The 15,967-nt window shown below is 38.2% G+C and overlaps 2 long non-coding RNA genes across 4 annotated transcripts in view; one reads left to right on the plus strand and one right to left on the minus strand.

The window, feature by feature from the left end:
- Nucleotides 1–15,967, plus strand: part of LOC140700213 (uncharacterized) — a 187,327-nt gene that overhangs the window by 38,526 nt on the left and 132,834 nt on the right. The gene's annotated exons all lie outside the window — the stretch shown is intronic.
- LOC140700468 (uncharacterized) lies at nt 2,867–10,633 on the minus strand. 3 transcript variants are annotated; one of them, XR_012078864.1, is made up of 5 exons: nt 10,547–10,633; nt 8,919–9,108; nt 8,311–8,478; nt 6,061–6,209; nt 2,867–3,539 (listed from the first exon to the last, which is right to left on the minus strand). It is a non-coding gene; the product is annotated as an uncharacterized lncRNA (long non-coding RNA). The 3 variants fall into 3 exon arrangements; XR_012078865.1 differs by lacking the exon at nt 2,867–3,539 and having other exon boundaries at nt 5,708–6,209; nt 8,311–8,371; XR_012078863.1 differs by lacking the exon at nt 2,867–3,539 and having other exon boundaries at nt 5,708–6,209.

Raw genomic sequence — 15,967 nt, forward strand, 5'->3', positions numbered from 1 at the left:
CTGTCTTGTGTGGGGCCATTTTGATACCAGCAGAATGTTTAGTGCCAAACTGTAATGTGAGCCTGATAGTTGAACAAGCCAAGTGGCTGCTTCCTCTTAAGTTGTGAGATGTGGAACACTGCTCCACAAGGGACGGAAAGGAAATGGCATTCCCCCAAGTATCTCCAGTGTGCCAGATACTCTGCCACTCACAGCCTGTATGTTATTTAAGATCTCACCCCAACCTTATGCAATATGTCTGCTGTATTCATTGCATAGATGACGAAACTAAGACTCAAACAGGCTACCTAATAAATAAATCTTCCAAACGGAGAGTTAAATAAAAAAAGCAAGTTACAGAGGATATCCACAGGATAAATTAATTTTTATGTACTTTTTTCAAAATATACCAAACAATACACATATTGCCTAGATATAAATACACACATAGTACACCTTTAAGGATACAGGCAGGAATGATAAAACAACAAATTTAAAATGGTTCTTTTCTGGTGAGGAAAATGGGGTCAGACAGAGTACACAGATGGACTTTCACTTCATTTCCATGTTTTATTTTTAAGTTGAGAATTGATCATATTGGTGATTGTTGTATCATTCCTTACACACTTTTTTTTGGCTAAAATACATTATAAGGATTTTAAAAGTAAAAGAGAGGTTCAGTAATTTGTGGAAAGTCACACAGCTAATAAAAAAGAGGCAGAACTGGATTTGGCCCCAAGTCTAATGACCCTAGAGACTGCACACTCTGCTCTACCATGTGCTTTGCATCACCTAAGCAATGCTGAAACCTTCATGGGGAAACACAGTTTGTCTTTGGAATGAGGAAATGATGGGGAATCTTCCCATGACTATGTGCCATTGAATAATGGATTAGAGAGCAGGAAAACAAGTGGGCTTGTGTTTTATGGTGAAGAAACCCATGCCACTTAGAAGGATAAAAGAAGATCACTGGAGTCCCTCTCCTTGCTTCTGTTGCTGCTGCTGCTACATTCAGGTTCCCCTAGACAATGGAATAAGATGTTATTTAAAAAAAAAAAAGCTAGCTTATTAACCACTTCAATATAGTAATAAAGCTGAGCAAATAAGTTGTAAAATTCCATCACAGTTGGAATTCTTCTTAGGGATAATTTCTAGCAATAACTGGATGCTAGCTGCAAAATTAATTTGTGATGCACTTTTAAAGTGCTGCTATATTAAAGTTCTTAAAATTGACTTCACAGAATGTTCCTCTTCTGCACATTCCTCCCTCCCAAACACTTGTATAGTTCACGGAGAACTAGGATTGGAATTGAACATGGGAAGCATATATCTTTACATATTTTACTCTACACTATGGATTTATTATTTCTGACTCAACTGATAAGTATATTCCTAGCACCTAGCATAGATCCTGGTACTTGGTGGGCAGTCAAAAAATATTTGTTGAATTGAATGTGAGAAATATTATCTGTCATTTGCATTATTTATTTTTATAAGGGAAGCAGTGGGGTAGATTAAGTCTCAGCAAGGAGTCAGCTGTTGGGCAGGAGGTCAGTGGAATCATTCTACCTCTCTGGAATCCTTGCTCCCTACTTACGGTGCTTTGGGCAAACTGCTTAACCCTTCTAAATCTCAGTTTCAGCTTCAGAAAAACTGGGATAATATTAGTGAGGAAAGTTTGTTGTGAGAATTAAATGAGATACTGCCTCTAACGTGTTAGAACAGTGCTAGGTTCAATAACTAGCACTATAGTAAGTACTCATAAATGTTAGCTGTTATTGAGATCACTTTTGGTTCCCGCTCTGTAACCTTTGTTTTTATGAGAGAGATAGACAGTGTTTCTATCTCTTAGCTCTCAAATAGGGTTGTTTTTTTTTTTTTAAGATGCCTTATGGAGCTACCCATCTTTTTTTTTTCCCTTATCAGAATTTTTATTTCTTAACAGCAAAGTTACCACTCAACTACTACTGCAAAAGAAAAATGACTTTAATCTCAAAGACAACATTAAAAATAAAAAAAAAAGGAAAATAAATCAATAAAGGCAAAGGTCATAGAAACAGACAATTCAAACATACAACAATGTGCCTGAGCATTGGGGTTATATACACAGGTTTAAAAAAGAAATACGCAGATAAGTGGGATATCAGATATCTGGAAGAAAAATTACGACTTGGACACCAGTATCCAATTTTACATGTCAAACTTTTTAAAGAAGACATGTAACTGAAAAGCCTTAAAATGAAGGATTATGTCCAAAGATTTCATTTTCTAGCAACGTGTTTTCCTCTGCATAGGAGCCAGATTAAATACGCTCATGCACAAACACGCATACACACTCACAGTCAAACACATGCGCACGCACGCATACACTGCCCTGAATCAGTACATTCTCCACCATGGAGAAATGGAGAATGTAGAGGTTGCTTTAAGAAAAAATAACGGGATAGCAAGGCTGAGGGTAGGGTAAGCTTGTTATTTCTTACTGTTCCTGTTCATTATCAGATATGGCCAATGTCAAGTATTTGTTTTAATCATCTTTGAGATTTTTTAAATGATTGTTTTATATACAGGAAAGAGTTACAGAAATTTATTACTTAGGGCAGCAGCTTTGAAACGTTATTTTTAGCATGGTCCTCAATAAGGAGTGTATTTCACTACAACACAAGGATTCTATTTTATTTCATTTTTTAAGTGCTAGTTGTGACCCGCTAAGTTTATTTTCACAATCCACTAGTGGGGTCACAATGCACTGTTTGGAAAACACTGTCTTCGGGTGTTCTGTTCAGACTTTCTCACTGAAGTGCCTTCAGTACCAGGGGAAAGGGAAAGTTTTGGGGTGGGATTGGGAGAGAAGGTTGAAAGAAAGAATATGAGGGTCTTGTCCAAGTACAAAATTTATTTGAAGTTTATTTCACCTTTAAGATGTATCCAACTTGGGCACAGACACCAAACAAGACCAGTAGTTTTCTCTGAAAGGTTTTAAATCTCCCAGTATAATAAGACAGATGCTCTGCGGATATGTGCTGTGTTACCCTGGAGCTGCTGCTCCTGCTAAGGTTATGCACATGTTGCAGTCCGCCAAGCAGGCTGTCTTGGATGATAAATTTACCCCCAGATAGATAGTACGTGAATTTACCACAGGCTCAGGACCTTTTGACTGCCTGATAACCATTCAGCACAGGTCATGTGGATGATCTCACCGAGAAGATAAGGACAAGATGAGGACATCCCCCTTTAGTCAGCGGACACATGTCTAAGTAGGAGCCCTTTGCCTTTCTCTAGCACTTCTGGGCCCGATGGCTGGGAAGGTGAGAGCCTAACTGGGTGACTCAGTCCCTCATTAGCCCACAGCACACATGGAGAGCCTCCAGGCAGCCGCCGGGGCAGGAAGGGCACAGGCAGTGCTACCAAGGTCACCCTGCGGTGGGCTGAGAAAAGCTGATCATGATGAGCCAGATGATGGATGTGGAGCCATGGAATCAATCATTCTGAAGGGAGAACATGCTAATTCTTCTTTGTCTATGCAATTGGTTTGACAGCAGCTTGACATCATCCTTGCCCTGAATCAGCCATCGCCAAGATCACAGTGGGCCAGAAGGAAAATGGAGAAAAAAAGTAAATAAACCATGGGAGAGCCTTGGGCATTTTTTAAGCATTTCCTTTTCTTAGTTGACATCAAAGGATCCCAGGGGCTGTGAAGGATCCAATGATGAGGTGAAATGATGTGGGTACCATGTTTTCTCAAAGAGAAACTTTCTGAGCTCGAACTTTTCCTTTGTGGAATGATACTCAGAAATTCGGTTTTAGGTATATACATAAATTGAAAACAAACAAACCTCAGTAAAAACCCAAAAAAGATCTCTTTGACTAAACTATAGCTATAGATGGTTATAGATACAGATATAGATTGATATTAGCCATGGGGCTTACGCAAAACCTTGTTTCTTAAACCCAAATTGGGAGATTGCTGCAATAAACCATTTAAGTGTGAGAATAAACTTTGTCTTTTTTTCTTCTACTATGCTGGCTATTATTTCCAACCATAAACCAGGTCCTATAACTAAGGTAGATTTCAGCAGAATGCCTTAATGTAGTAATAAAAAGGGCCCTGCAATTTAAAAAGCCAAGCCTCTTCTATTTAAAAGTACAAAAGGTTTTATTTCTTTCATCATTAAAAGAATAAAGTACATATGTGGAAATCTGGACTTTCGGGAACTTGAACACTCTGTTTCTCTAGCTGAAGACATAGTAATGAATTCCAAGTTGAAGGAATTATTTTAAGCAGAAGTAGCCACTGTAATAATATTTAATTACTTTCCAGAAAAAAAAATGGTTCAGTTGGCTGCAGAATTTGGACATGAAGTTATAAAATATAGGACTTGAATCTTGTTGCCTTCTGGGACATTTCTGACTGCCAGACATGTTAAAATCTTGGATTCAAAATATATAACTGAAAATGTTTCATCAGAGGATTTCTTTTAATATATAAAATTAAGAAGCCAAATCAATAGCAAAACTACCTGGTTAAAGGATTTAAAAGATTATTAGATGACATGTAGGTATGCTGTTGGATGACCTTTGAAATATAAGTTAGATGACATGAAAATACTGAAGCCTATAAAATGCAAGGGTTTTTTTTCAGGCAACATGCATACAAGTATGGAAAGGAAAGGACATCATTTTTGCCTTTTTATCCCAACTCCCTTCCAATACAGACGCTCCCCTCTGACTAGAAAGCCTGACAGCCATTACCAGCCACCTGCTAACATTTTTAATATCTAGAAAGTAACTGAAACCTGTACAGATTGCTGATGTGTGGTAAAGTCAGATTTGAAACAGATAATCAAGGACGTTAGCATGCCCTAGATATCACCATGCTAATTAAAAAAAAAGTATGTGCTTTTTACTTTTATATCTCATTTTTTGATATATTCACTCATTTTATCCCCACAATTATGTGAAGCAAGAAATATCATTCCCATATTTTAAGTGGAGAAATTGAGACACAGAGTCATGCTGTTCTCCAGGCTGGATGATATCCCCTTTTATAAATTTTCATATCACCTGAATATCTCCTTTACAACACTTAAAAGAGTCATAATTAAGTAATAATGTTTGTCCCACTGCCTGGACCGTGAATTTCCTGAAAGCAGGGAGCTGTCCTCCTTGTTTTATCACTAAACTTCAAGCACCTAACTAAATTCCTGGCACAGAAGGTACTCAAAATAGATGTGACCATTGAATGAATATATGAGTAACATTTCCCCAAGTCCCATAGGAAATAAAGGGCAGAACCAACATTTGAACCTCTGTCTCCTACCTGGAATCCCTTGTTCCTTTCACTCTACCAGTACAAGGGCAAGAATGTTGTGTCTTCATAACAGCCTTTCAAGCCTCAGAAGCTAGAGCTCTGGATAACTAAATAAAAGCCAGACTGCTGGGGAAGATACAGTTGAACAGAATAATCTTATGCTAAGTAATTGGAGATCTCAAACCATCCTTCCAGATTTTTTGGCCCCTGGGTTTGGGGCTCGCCATCCTCTGCATAGGGGAGGTCATCCAAAGCCTTAACAAAAGGATTTTCTTCACTGTCATTTTATGAAGTGACAAATAAATATTTGAATTTTTCTCAAAATGTGTTCTGAGGATGATCTTGTTCAGAAACATGTTTGTGACTTCTTAAATATGTTTTTCTGAGTCATCCCAAACCAATGGAGAAAGATTTCTCTCAGGCTAGGAATCTACATTTTTAATGAGTTCCCCAGGTGTTCCCTTGCACACAAACGTTTCAGCCAACAGCTTCAGGGAGAAGCCAAGCTGTCCTCACAGGAGTGCGGGACTAGCGGCCCAGCTGCCCAATTCATGGAAGGTTAGATTGGCTGAAGATTCCAGCCAGTGCAATTGGAATTCATCCTGGAGAAAGCAGAACTGAAGAGATTGTCCCCCTGCCTTTGCCTTTTTGACAAAGTTAATTCAGTTTGGGGGAAAATCCAGTTTACATGAATGAACCAGGAGAAAGAAGGCCGACTGCCTTCTCTGTTGTGTCTTCACAGATCTAACTAGCCCCCATTCATCCATCACCTCTTCCTCTCATTCCTGTAGGATTTACTACTGGTACCCCAGGATCACTTCTGATTGCGTGTCGTCTCTCGTTGCTGTTATTTTAGGTGTATTTCCAGTCACATTGAAACACTATGTCTTTCTTTTCTTTGTCTTCCACAGGTGTGATACTAAACATAAAATATATAGGCAAGAAAATCTTGATGATTATTACTCAGATAATGAAGTATACTGTCTCAAAGACATATGGTTAAAAGAGGCATATTTAAGAATCTGAACTCTAGATTTACACCAAGGTTCAGATCCCACCCTTCCTCCTTAGAACTCTGTACTCTATACCAGGTTGATAGATGTATTTATTTAGTTTCCTCATCTGTAAAGATGAGGTCATCATAATATTTAGCTCAGAGGGTTGTCAAGAGGACTAAACAAAATACACTATGCAAAGCACACACCTAAAATTTAATGAGTTTAATTCATGCTAGATTTTTATTATTTAATTATTGTTAATATTTTAAAATTACTATTCTAAGGAATTTTAAATTATTAAGATATTTAAATTGTTGTTATCATCATATAGCTTAATGCTAGAGAGCACATATTCTAGCTGCCTGAGTGGACTCCCAGTTCTCTGTGACTTGAGCAATTACTCACTCTTTCCTTATTATTCCTATCTGAAAACCAGAGATAATAATAGTACCTACTTTATGGCATTGTGAGGGTTACATCAGTATAAGTGTAGCACTTAGAACAGTGTTGCCATATGGTGATAGTACCACTAACCTCCTACTCCCACCACCACCAGCACCGCTAACAGTACTACTAGTACCACTACTACTGCTACCACTACCATCACTACTACAGTTACCACCACCACTCCTACTGCTACTACTACCACTACGACCACCATTACTGATACTACTACCACTACTACTACTAACATTACTATCACTTCTACTGCTACTACTATTATAAAGTTAATCTTTCAGCTGTTCTCAAAACACACCTCAATTCAGCTTGGTCTAGACCAGACCTAACTCTTAAATGAGAAATATTCTTAAGTGAGTAATGTTTGTTGAACTATCTTTCTCCATGTTCAGTTTCTGGACACCAGTGTGCCAGGCAGAGCTTTCAGAGCTGCATCGGAGTGGCTTCTTAAATTCTAAGCGCAGCAGAGGTGGGAGAAGAGCTGAGCCAACAGGTGCATTCACACCAAGCTGGGAGCTGAACCCTCCCTAGATTCTAACTCATCTCTTAATCTGCCTGAGTGCTCCCAAGTTGGCCTGTTGGGAGTTACCTTCTGGCTCTGATTTGCTTCCTGAGACTTGGCAAATGGAGAGAGTTTCTTGCCAGTCACCCTGACCATGTGCATTTCGTAGCCTCTATTTTCACTGAATCACAGGACAGGAATGGAATAGGGAGAGGCAGCTCCTTCAGGGGAAGGGCAGGAGAGGCCCCATCTCAACTAGGAGAGTGTCCTGGGTTGGAATCCCTACTCCTATTATCACCTCTTTAACCTTAGGTGAGTCCCTTACCCTCTCTGAGACCCATTTGATTTAGTATATATCTCATGGAATTATTACAAAAGTGTGATAACTTAGCTTCAAACTATTTGAAAACCCATTGCAAGATGTCTGGCCCTCAATAAGCATTAGTTGAATTTGAGTCTAAATCTAAAGCCTTTCATAGCCAGCCTCTAGAAAAAAAATTTCCTTTTGATCTTTGGCAGCACCTCCAGAAAAGGAATATTCTATGTTGCCCACAAACTTGCCCTCATTTGCCAGAGTGGATTTGGATATGTATTTTCAGTTTCATCATGTCTAATTCCTTCCGAAAAAAGACTTACCCACCTTTTACTCCTCTTCCTCTACCAACCAGGGATCTTTCTCTTAAATTTCCAGCTTCTTCTAGCAGTGCTATGCACATCTGTATTTTCAGCCAAGATTTCTACCCTTCCTCATCCTGCCCCCACCCCTCACCAGTCCTCGAATTGTTCCTTTCTTACTTTGGCCCTGTAGGATAACCTCATTCTATTATAAACAAACTCCATTATCTAGGCACCATGGGGAATGTGAAAGTGAAATGCACCCGTGCTGGCTACTGCAGTTGTCTAAGCTTTTTTTCACTCTTTTCAATCCCCAATTTCATAATTCCTGTCCTGGCACATAACTACATCTCTCAGTCTGCTGTGCGATACAGGATTATTTCTCTGTAATTTTCCACAAACACATTTTACCTGTTCCAAAAGAGAAAATATTACTTTTTTCTTACCTATAGAACTCTCCGAAATCTTTATACAATGCTTCTAACTAAGAATGTTGCTGTTCAAAAGCTGGTGGTAGGAAAAAGTTGAAGGTGTATCATTAAATCCAGGAAAAGTTCATGTGCAGGTGACAGATGAAATAGAAGCAGTCTCTTGGCATTTGTGGGGCTCCTTGGCTAGGATTTAGAGTAAGAATGGACTTTTCACTCAGATGAAAGCCCATTCATTTTCTTCTCTAGCTCTGGAAATAATGGCTTCCTCTAGCTAGGTAAATAACTTTAAAAAAAAACGAGAAGGGATGTTTCAAAGTGTTTGGTTTAATGTCATCAGATGGCATGTGAGAGTCATTATTTAAGACAGAATATAATGTTTAATAATGTATTAATCCACATCTTAGAGACTGTTATATGATTTTGCTGTTCCACAAAACTGAAATTACAATCTCTGATAGACTGAGATATTGCCCTTACAGAGTTACTACCAACAGTAAGGTTTGGCTTGGCATAAAGCTCTTCATGCATGTCTTTTTCTTTTATTTCAACTTTTTTCAAGAAGTAATCTATCCAGTTCTCTTTTCTTACATGTAGAGAAACCTGCATTGTTAGTTAATACTTACCGAACGTGGTGTTTTGGGTCCTGAGGAGACGAATCTAATGCATGACGTTTCCTCCACTTTAAATGCTGGTATGCTATGATGATCTTTAGTGCCGTCGATCCTAAAAGTTATGTCAAGCCTAGATGTGGCATCCAGTATAACTGGTTTCTCTCTATGCTGGGATCCCTGCTGATACTGCTCCTGGAGCTGCCTTTAAAAATCAAAGGTCTTGTCATTGTGTCACTTAAAATCCTGTATTAGCACCAACATCGTAGAGTACCTATCCGTCAGCATTTCACCCATGACCTTTCCTGAGCACCTGCTGGCCTACCTCTACCTTTCCAGTTCCTTCTCCTACCACCCTGTTTTTGCATGTGATGTCCCAGCCCAAGCAAAGTATTTGTGATTCTGTAAACACACCAAATCCTTCAGTTTCCATGCTTTTTCATCACAGTCCTGGAATGTCCCCCCTTGATTATATACCCACCACCACCCACCTCCTTCTGAGCAGCACTTTACTGTCCTTCAATTAAAGAATGGCTTCTCTCTTAAAAAAATGAAAATAAAAAAGATGCCTCTTTTCCAAATCCTTTTTGATTCTTCAGTCCTTGAGTAGATTATGTCCTTCCCTTCCGTCTCTCCTTCGTGCTACCCTAGTGCCTTAGAGTTTGTGTGCACCTCTGTTACAGCACATTACACATTGCCCTGTAATGGTTAGCCTGCCCCACTCCCTGACTTGTCTCTTACAAATTTGAGTCAAGGGCTGTGCTTATTCATCACTGTCTCCCCAGTGAAAGGCCAATCAGCATTGAGTAGTCACTCAAAAACTATTTGGTGAATTAATGGTCTATATTTTTACCATCAAGGCTGAGAAATCAGGAGCATTTTTTACAAAACTGGAACTGGAGCAACCTGAATACAAAACAGCAAATGAAGGAAATGCTCCAGGGGCAACAGGCTTCTTCATTGTTGGAGGAGGGCGCTCAATGAATTACTCATTTTTACTAGGAATTATATTTAAGTTTTATGAATGTTTGAAAACAGTAACTCAGATTTTTAGATTCAAATTAATGTTAATATTTAATAAGACTTGAAGAACACTACTTCTAAGGTATCTCAATAAAATTGTTAAAAAATTTTTAAATTTCAAGAACAAAAATATAACCCATAAGAAGCCTATCAGCATATCATGCACTATATAGGGCTGTGCTGGAAACTGTAACAAAAAGAACTGAAAGCTCAGAACTGACCACCAACAAGAAATAATAAAAAGTCAGAAACAAATTATTTAAATGTAGGTAAGCCAGTTGTTTACTAATTATTACTGATTTTAATTAAGTATGGGGCCATGTGCTTTCATGTATCGGCGATATTCTATCGAGGAGCTTAGATTCCGGAGTCATCCTGCCTGGGTTCAAAATGCAGCCCTGCCACTTTCTTTAGATTTGAAATCTTAAACAAGGTAATCGACCATCTATGTCTCAATTTCCTCATCAGCAAAATGGAGCTAATAATAGTAATTATCTCATAGGGTTAATGTAAGAATTAAATTAGAAAATCTACCTAAACAACTTAGCAATCAATTTTCAGTAATCATTAGCTGTTATTATAATTTGCCTAGTTAAAAGAAAAAAGACGAGTGTACTTACAAGAAGATGGAGAATGGTTCAATACCCGACAGCATCTTATAATACAATAGAGCTAGGACGTCTGAAGTGTAGATTCTCAGAACCTGTTTAAAATTTTAGTCCTTCAAGAAGGGTTGGGAAGAAAGGAATAGAATTCTTCTAGAATTCCAGAATGACTTCACTAATTGCCCCCATATGGTAGAGGAGGAACCACAGTGAACAGCAGGATAGTGAATGCAGAATGGCAAACTGACTCTACATCAGCTTCAGAGTTAGTTTCTCCTATTTGGGTGCTTTCCTTCAGCTGTACAGAAGAAGAAAAACAACAACAACAAAAATGAGAGTGGCCACCAGAGGCAGTGGGGTGGGAGGAAGGGTGGGCAAAATGGGTGAAGGAAGTCGAAAGGTACAAACTTCCAGTTATAAAATAAATAGGTTCTGGGGATGTAATGTACAGCTTGTTGGCTATAATTACCAGACCTGTATTTTATATTTGAACATTGCTAAGATAGGAGATCTTAGAAGTTCTCAGTACAAGAAAAAAAAATTGTAACTATGTGTAGTGATGGATGTTAACCAGACATATTGTGGTGATCATTTCAAAATATGTAGAAATATCAAACCGTTATATTGTATACCTAAAACTACTATAATGTGTCTATTATAATTCAATTTTTAAAAATGTAAGATAAGAACTAGAAAGGAAGTGGATTTCTAACATGAACAACCACAAAACATTTATTTGTTGCAGCTATCATATAAATGGTCAATATTAATAGATTCTAATATTCTTCCCAAATATTAGAAAACTCAAGAGTTTTCCAAAGTGGAGGTTTCTTTCCTTTCCTTTCCTTTCCTCTCTTTCTTTTCTTTTCTTCCTTCCTTCCTTCCTTCCTTCCTTCCTTCCTTCCTTCCTTTCTTTCTTTCTTTCTTTCTTTCTTTCTTTCTTTCTTTCTTTCTTTCTTTCTTTCTTTCTCTTTCTTTCTTTCTCTTTCTTTCTTTCTTTCTTTTTCTTTTCATTTCTTTTCTTTTCTTTCTTTCTTTCTTTTTCTTTCTTTCTCTTTCTTTCTTTCTTTCTTTCTTTCTTTCTTGACAGGTACTTGGAGATTTACTATATACTTTTTTCTCTGTTTTTGCATATGTTTCACAATTTTTTTTAAAGTTGGTGTCAAATGTAATTAGCACCACAACAAAATTTTATTTTTTATTAAAAAATGTTTCTGCTTCTGGATTTTGCTTGTAGTCATATGGGATAGTTAGAATTTGATTTTCCTTATGTAAAATTTTCCTTTCTGTATTTCTGCTTGGTGATAGATAGATCTCTTCATTTTGATGTCACTTTGAAAGCTTGTTCTTCCATTTAGGTCAGTTTTCCTTTATCTACTTGGTGCATGTCTCTCTTGCCAATTTTATTATTGTTGTTGCTGCTACTCCTGAGAAAATGAAACCCCCAAGGTCTCACCATGGGATTTTGGAGCTCTTCCCCATAGGAGCTGGTTCTAGAAAGGCCTCACCACTGCAGCAGACCAGTCCTAGAGGTTTTGAAGGCTAGCGATGTGGGACATATTACTTTTCACTCTGTTTTCTAGAGAACCTTAAGTTAAAGATAGTCTCAGGCTCTCTCCCCACTAAGAAAAGGAGGTGATAACAATCAAAGTCGTCTCAAATAGTTGATGGCAGATCCAAATTTAAAGCCCATTGACTAGCAAACTGAGAGTCAATGGCAGGGCTCCAGGAGCAAAACCAAATCAATCCAGAAAAAAAAGAGTCTGAGCAGCAAAAATCAGGGATGAGTGAGTGGAGAGGGGCAGAAAGTATCAAGTGCACAATGATTCATGATCTTTCCTTTGTACAGTTTTCTCTCAAGTGCGTTTGAGTTTCTTGATTTCACTAGCTTCCTACCATCGTTAGCTGGAAATCCTGAGGTTTATCTAAGGGTTTCTTAGTTCTCTGACAAATTCAAATTAAAATAAAACAAAATAACAACCAAAAACAAATCTGCTCCCCCCCCCAAATTAATTCAGATTTCCTTGGACAGTAGAGTAGAACAGAGAATTATCTCTACACACTTGTCTTTATAGACTGAGAAAAAGAGTAACATTTGAATAAAAACTCAGTGGTAGAATGAGCCATAAATTTACCATCATAGAATTATGTGGGCAAAGAAAAAAACTTCTTTGCTTTACTGTAATTGATCAACCCTAACCCCACTGGGAGATGAGGAGGCAGACTTTAAATGTACCAAGTAATGGTGTCCCGATACATTTCCATTTAAATAGTAGTCTCTTTTGAATGACTCATTGTATTTCAGGTAATTTATCAGTCTTTTAGATTTTTCTTTCCTTCCTGCTCATCTTCCAGATGTCATCTGTGTATAGGCAGGGTGTGGTGGGTGACAGCTCCTAATTTGATAGACCTGGTAGGTGACCTCCAATCTGTAGATTGTCAGAAGTTTCCTGCCATGAAGTTGCTAATCTGGTCTAGATTCTGGACTATCATCAGCTGAGATACGCCTTGTTCCTCCCAGTTTATAACTTACAATTCACATCTAAATTCTGAATTGGCAGCATGCAGTCTCATTCTTCCAGTTGCAAGACTCAGCTGCAAGACTCACACACTGTCAGCACTTCTCTCTCACCTCAGCACGGCATTTGGGAACATTTGTAGTCCCTGCAAACCTGTAGGCTTGTCAGGAGGCAGGGGAACATTTCAGGCTCATCTGTTGAGTTTTCTCCCTCTACCAATAAGGCGTTACTACTGCTACGTCATGCTGGACACAGCTCCATGCCACAAGCTAGGGTCTCAACAAACAAACAAACAAAACCAAAAAAAACAACTTCTACCAACCTCCCTCAGGGTATCCTGGTGAAGTAGTCCACCAATACAGATGCTTTAAGAAAGGCCTTCCACATCAAAATGAATTTTCCATGGTTTCCCTTGGTCAAGATTCTAGCCCAAGAGGGAGAAATTGATGCTAAGACTTAGATACAGATAGCAGGTTTCTTTCCTCTCTTTCTATTTTCACTCTCCTTCCATGTATCATTGGTGTAGAAAGAGCAGGTTTTCTCCTTTTTTTTTTTTAATTGATGTATAGTCCATTTACCATGTGTGTTTCTGGTGTACAGCATGTTTCAGTCATACATATACATACATATATTCCTTTTCATATTTTTCATTATAGGGTACTACAAGATATTGAATATAGTTCCGTGTGCTATACAGAATAAATTAATTTTTTATCTATTTTATGTATAAGTTAGTATTTGCTTATCTTTAACTCCCAATTTATCCCTTCCCAACCCCTTTCCCCCTGGTAACCATAAGTTTGTTTACTATGTCTGTGAGTCTGTTTCTGTTTTGTAGATAAATTTATTAGTGTCTTCCTAAGTTTTGTCCTTCATTCAATCTCTAGAATGAGTTTCCCTAAGTCATAGTATCCTTCTTCCTAAGGGCACTCAGCCTCACAGTGCAGTCTAAATGGTAGAAAGGGAATCTTCCCTGTGCTCTAGAAGAAACTCCATGGTCTTGTAGGCTAGGCCTGCCTTTTCATGTTAATGGTAACTAAGAGAGGTTAGAAATAAATCCTTTGTTCATTGCAAAGCCTGTTTTCAAAACTTCTGTCCTGCTAAAGATACTAATTTTTCTACTCTGCATCTTAATTAAGGACAGAATATTTACTCCACCTTTTCTTTGAATTCCTGTTAGGAAACAATCCTGATCTTCCTCGAGGCAAATGGATGCCCTTTTCAGAATAAAAAGGAAAGTTTTGTATCAGAAAAAGTAAAAGAAAATGCACATCCAGTTTGCTTTTGTAAAATACGGTAATTTTTGTATCATTCTCCTTTACTTCCTCTCCTCTGTCTTTTCTCTCACCTTTCCTTTTAATTCTTTGAATTATCTGAACCAGAGAGTACCATTTTGTGATGTTTTTTATTTGCTAAATGTATTAAATATATTTGGATGCATTTGCTCTTTTGATATGTTCTGGAAAAGGATAATATACTGGAGTGATTAAGAGCTCACCTCAAGCACTGAGTCACAGAGGGCTGGATTCAAATTCCTGTCCTAACACATTCCCTTGAGCAAATCATTTTGCCTCACCAAGCCCCTATTGCCTCATCTTAAAAATTAAGATAACAATATTTATATGATGATATAGTTGTGAAGATAGTATCAGGCATCTCAATCTTAACATGTCCAAAATTACACTCTTGATTTTCCACCCTAGAAAACTATTCATCCTCCGATACTTCCTTCTTCCAAGTGCTCAAGACAAAAACGTTCAGATCATCCTTGGCTCTTCTTTTATTCATATCACATCTGAATCCCCAGAAAATCCTGTTACTGTGCTAAATATGTGTAGAATCCTTATCATCTTGACTTCTAACACTTTGGTCCCAGGAAAAATGACCCATCATTTAGTTTAGGTAGAAGTTGTTACTACATCAGAATATCTCAGGTGTTTAACACCAGAGATGTTTGACACACTTGATCTGTGAGCAAGCTGTCATCCAAGGAGTGATTCTGGGATCCATCTCCTTTATCCTTATGGCTCTACACCTTCAACATTGGCATTCAAGCTGTAACAGCAAGAGAGCATAGGGGGTTAACCATGAGAGGTTTTGTGGGCCAGGCCTGAACGTGGCATCCATCACTTTTACTCACATTACATTAGTCAGAACCCAGTTGGATGGTCCTACTGAACTACAAAGGAAGATGGGAAAAATGAAGAGGAAATGGGTTTGGTAGATAGGTAAGCGATCTCTGCCACTGTCTTTCTAGACATTAATTGCAAACATTTTCTAATGAGTTTTCCTTTTTTACCTTTGTGTTTCTACCATGTTTTCTCAATATATCAACCTGATGAGTTTTTAAAAACTTAATCATGTCCCTTCTTTGTGCAAAACCTTTCAATGACTTTCCATCTCCTGTTAATTCCAAAGTGTTTATCATGACCTCAAGGCTTTATATGATCGACCTCCCACCCACTTCCTTGACTCATTTCTTACCATTCTCCTCCCTTAGTCACTCCACTACAGCCACACTGGCTGCCGTACCCTCCCTCCCACATGCCAGGCCCGTCCATATTTTCTCATCCCTCTGCTTAGAACACTCTTCCCCTTAGATACTCTCAGGGCTGCCTCTCTTACTGCCTTCAGATCTATGTTTGAATGTCATCTTATTAAACAGCCTTTGTTGAATAGCCTTTCTGAGCTGATGCTCTCACCCCCCTTTCTCTTCATTCCCTTTTATATCACATTTAACACATTATGTATTTGTTTCTTTGCTGATTGTCTCTGTTCCAGGATGAGAATGTCTTTCCTCATGGGCCAAGAAACTTTGTTTCATCCCCAGCCCCTTGGTGCTAAGAACAAGGCACGGAGAAAGGGCTCAACAAATATATACATTTTTTAATTATTGAAAATGTAAATGTATGAATGA

This window comes from Vicugna pacos, chromosome 12 (genome assembly GCF_048564905.1).
Source record: "Vicugna pacos chromosome 12, VicPac4, whole genome shotgun sequence".
NCBI classification, from domain to species: domain Eukaryota; kingdom Metazoa; phylum Chordata; class Mammalia; order Artiodactyla; family Camelidae; genus Vicugna; species Vicugna pacos.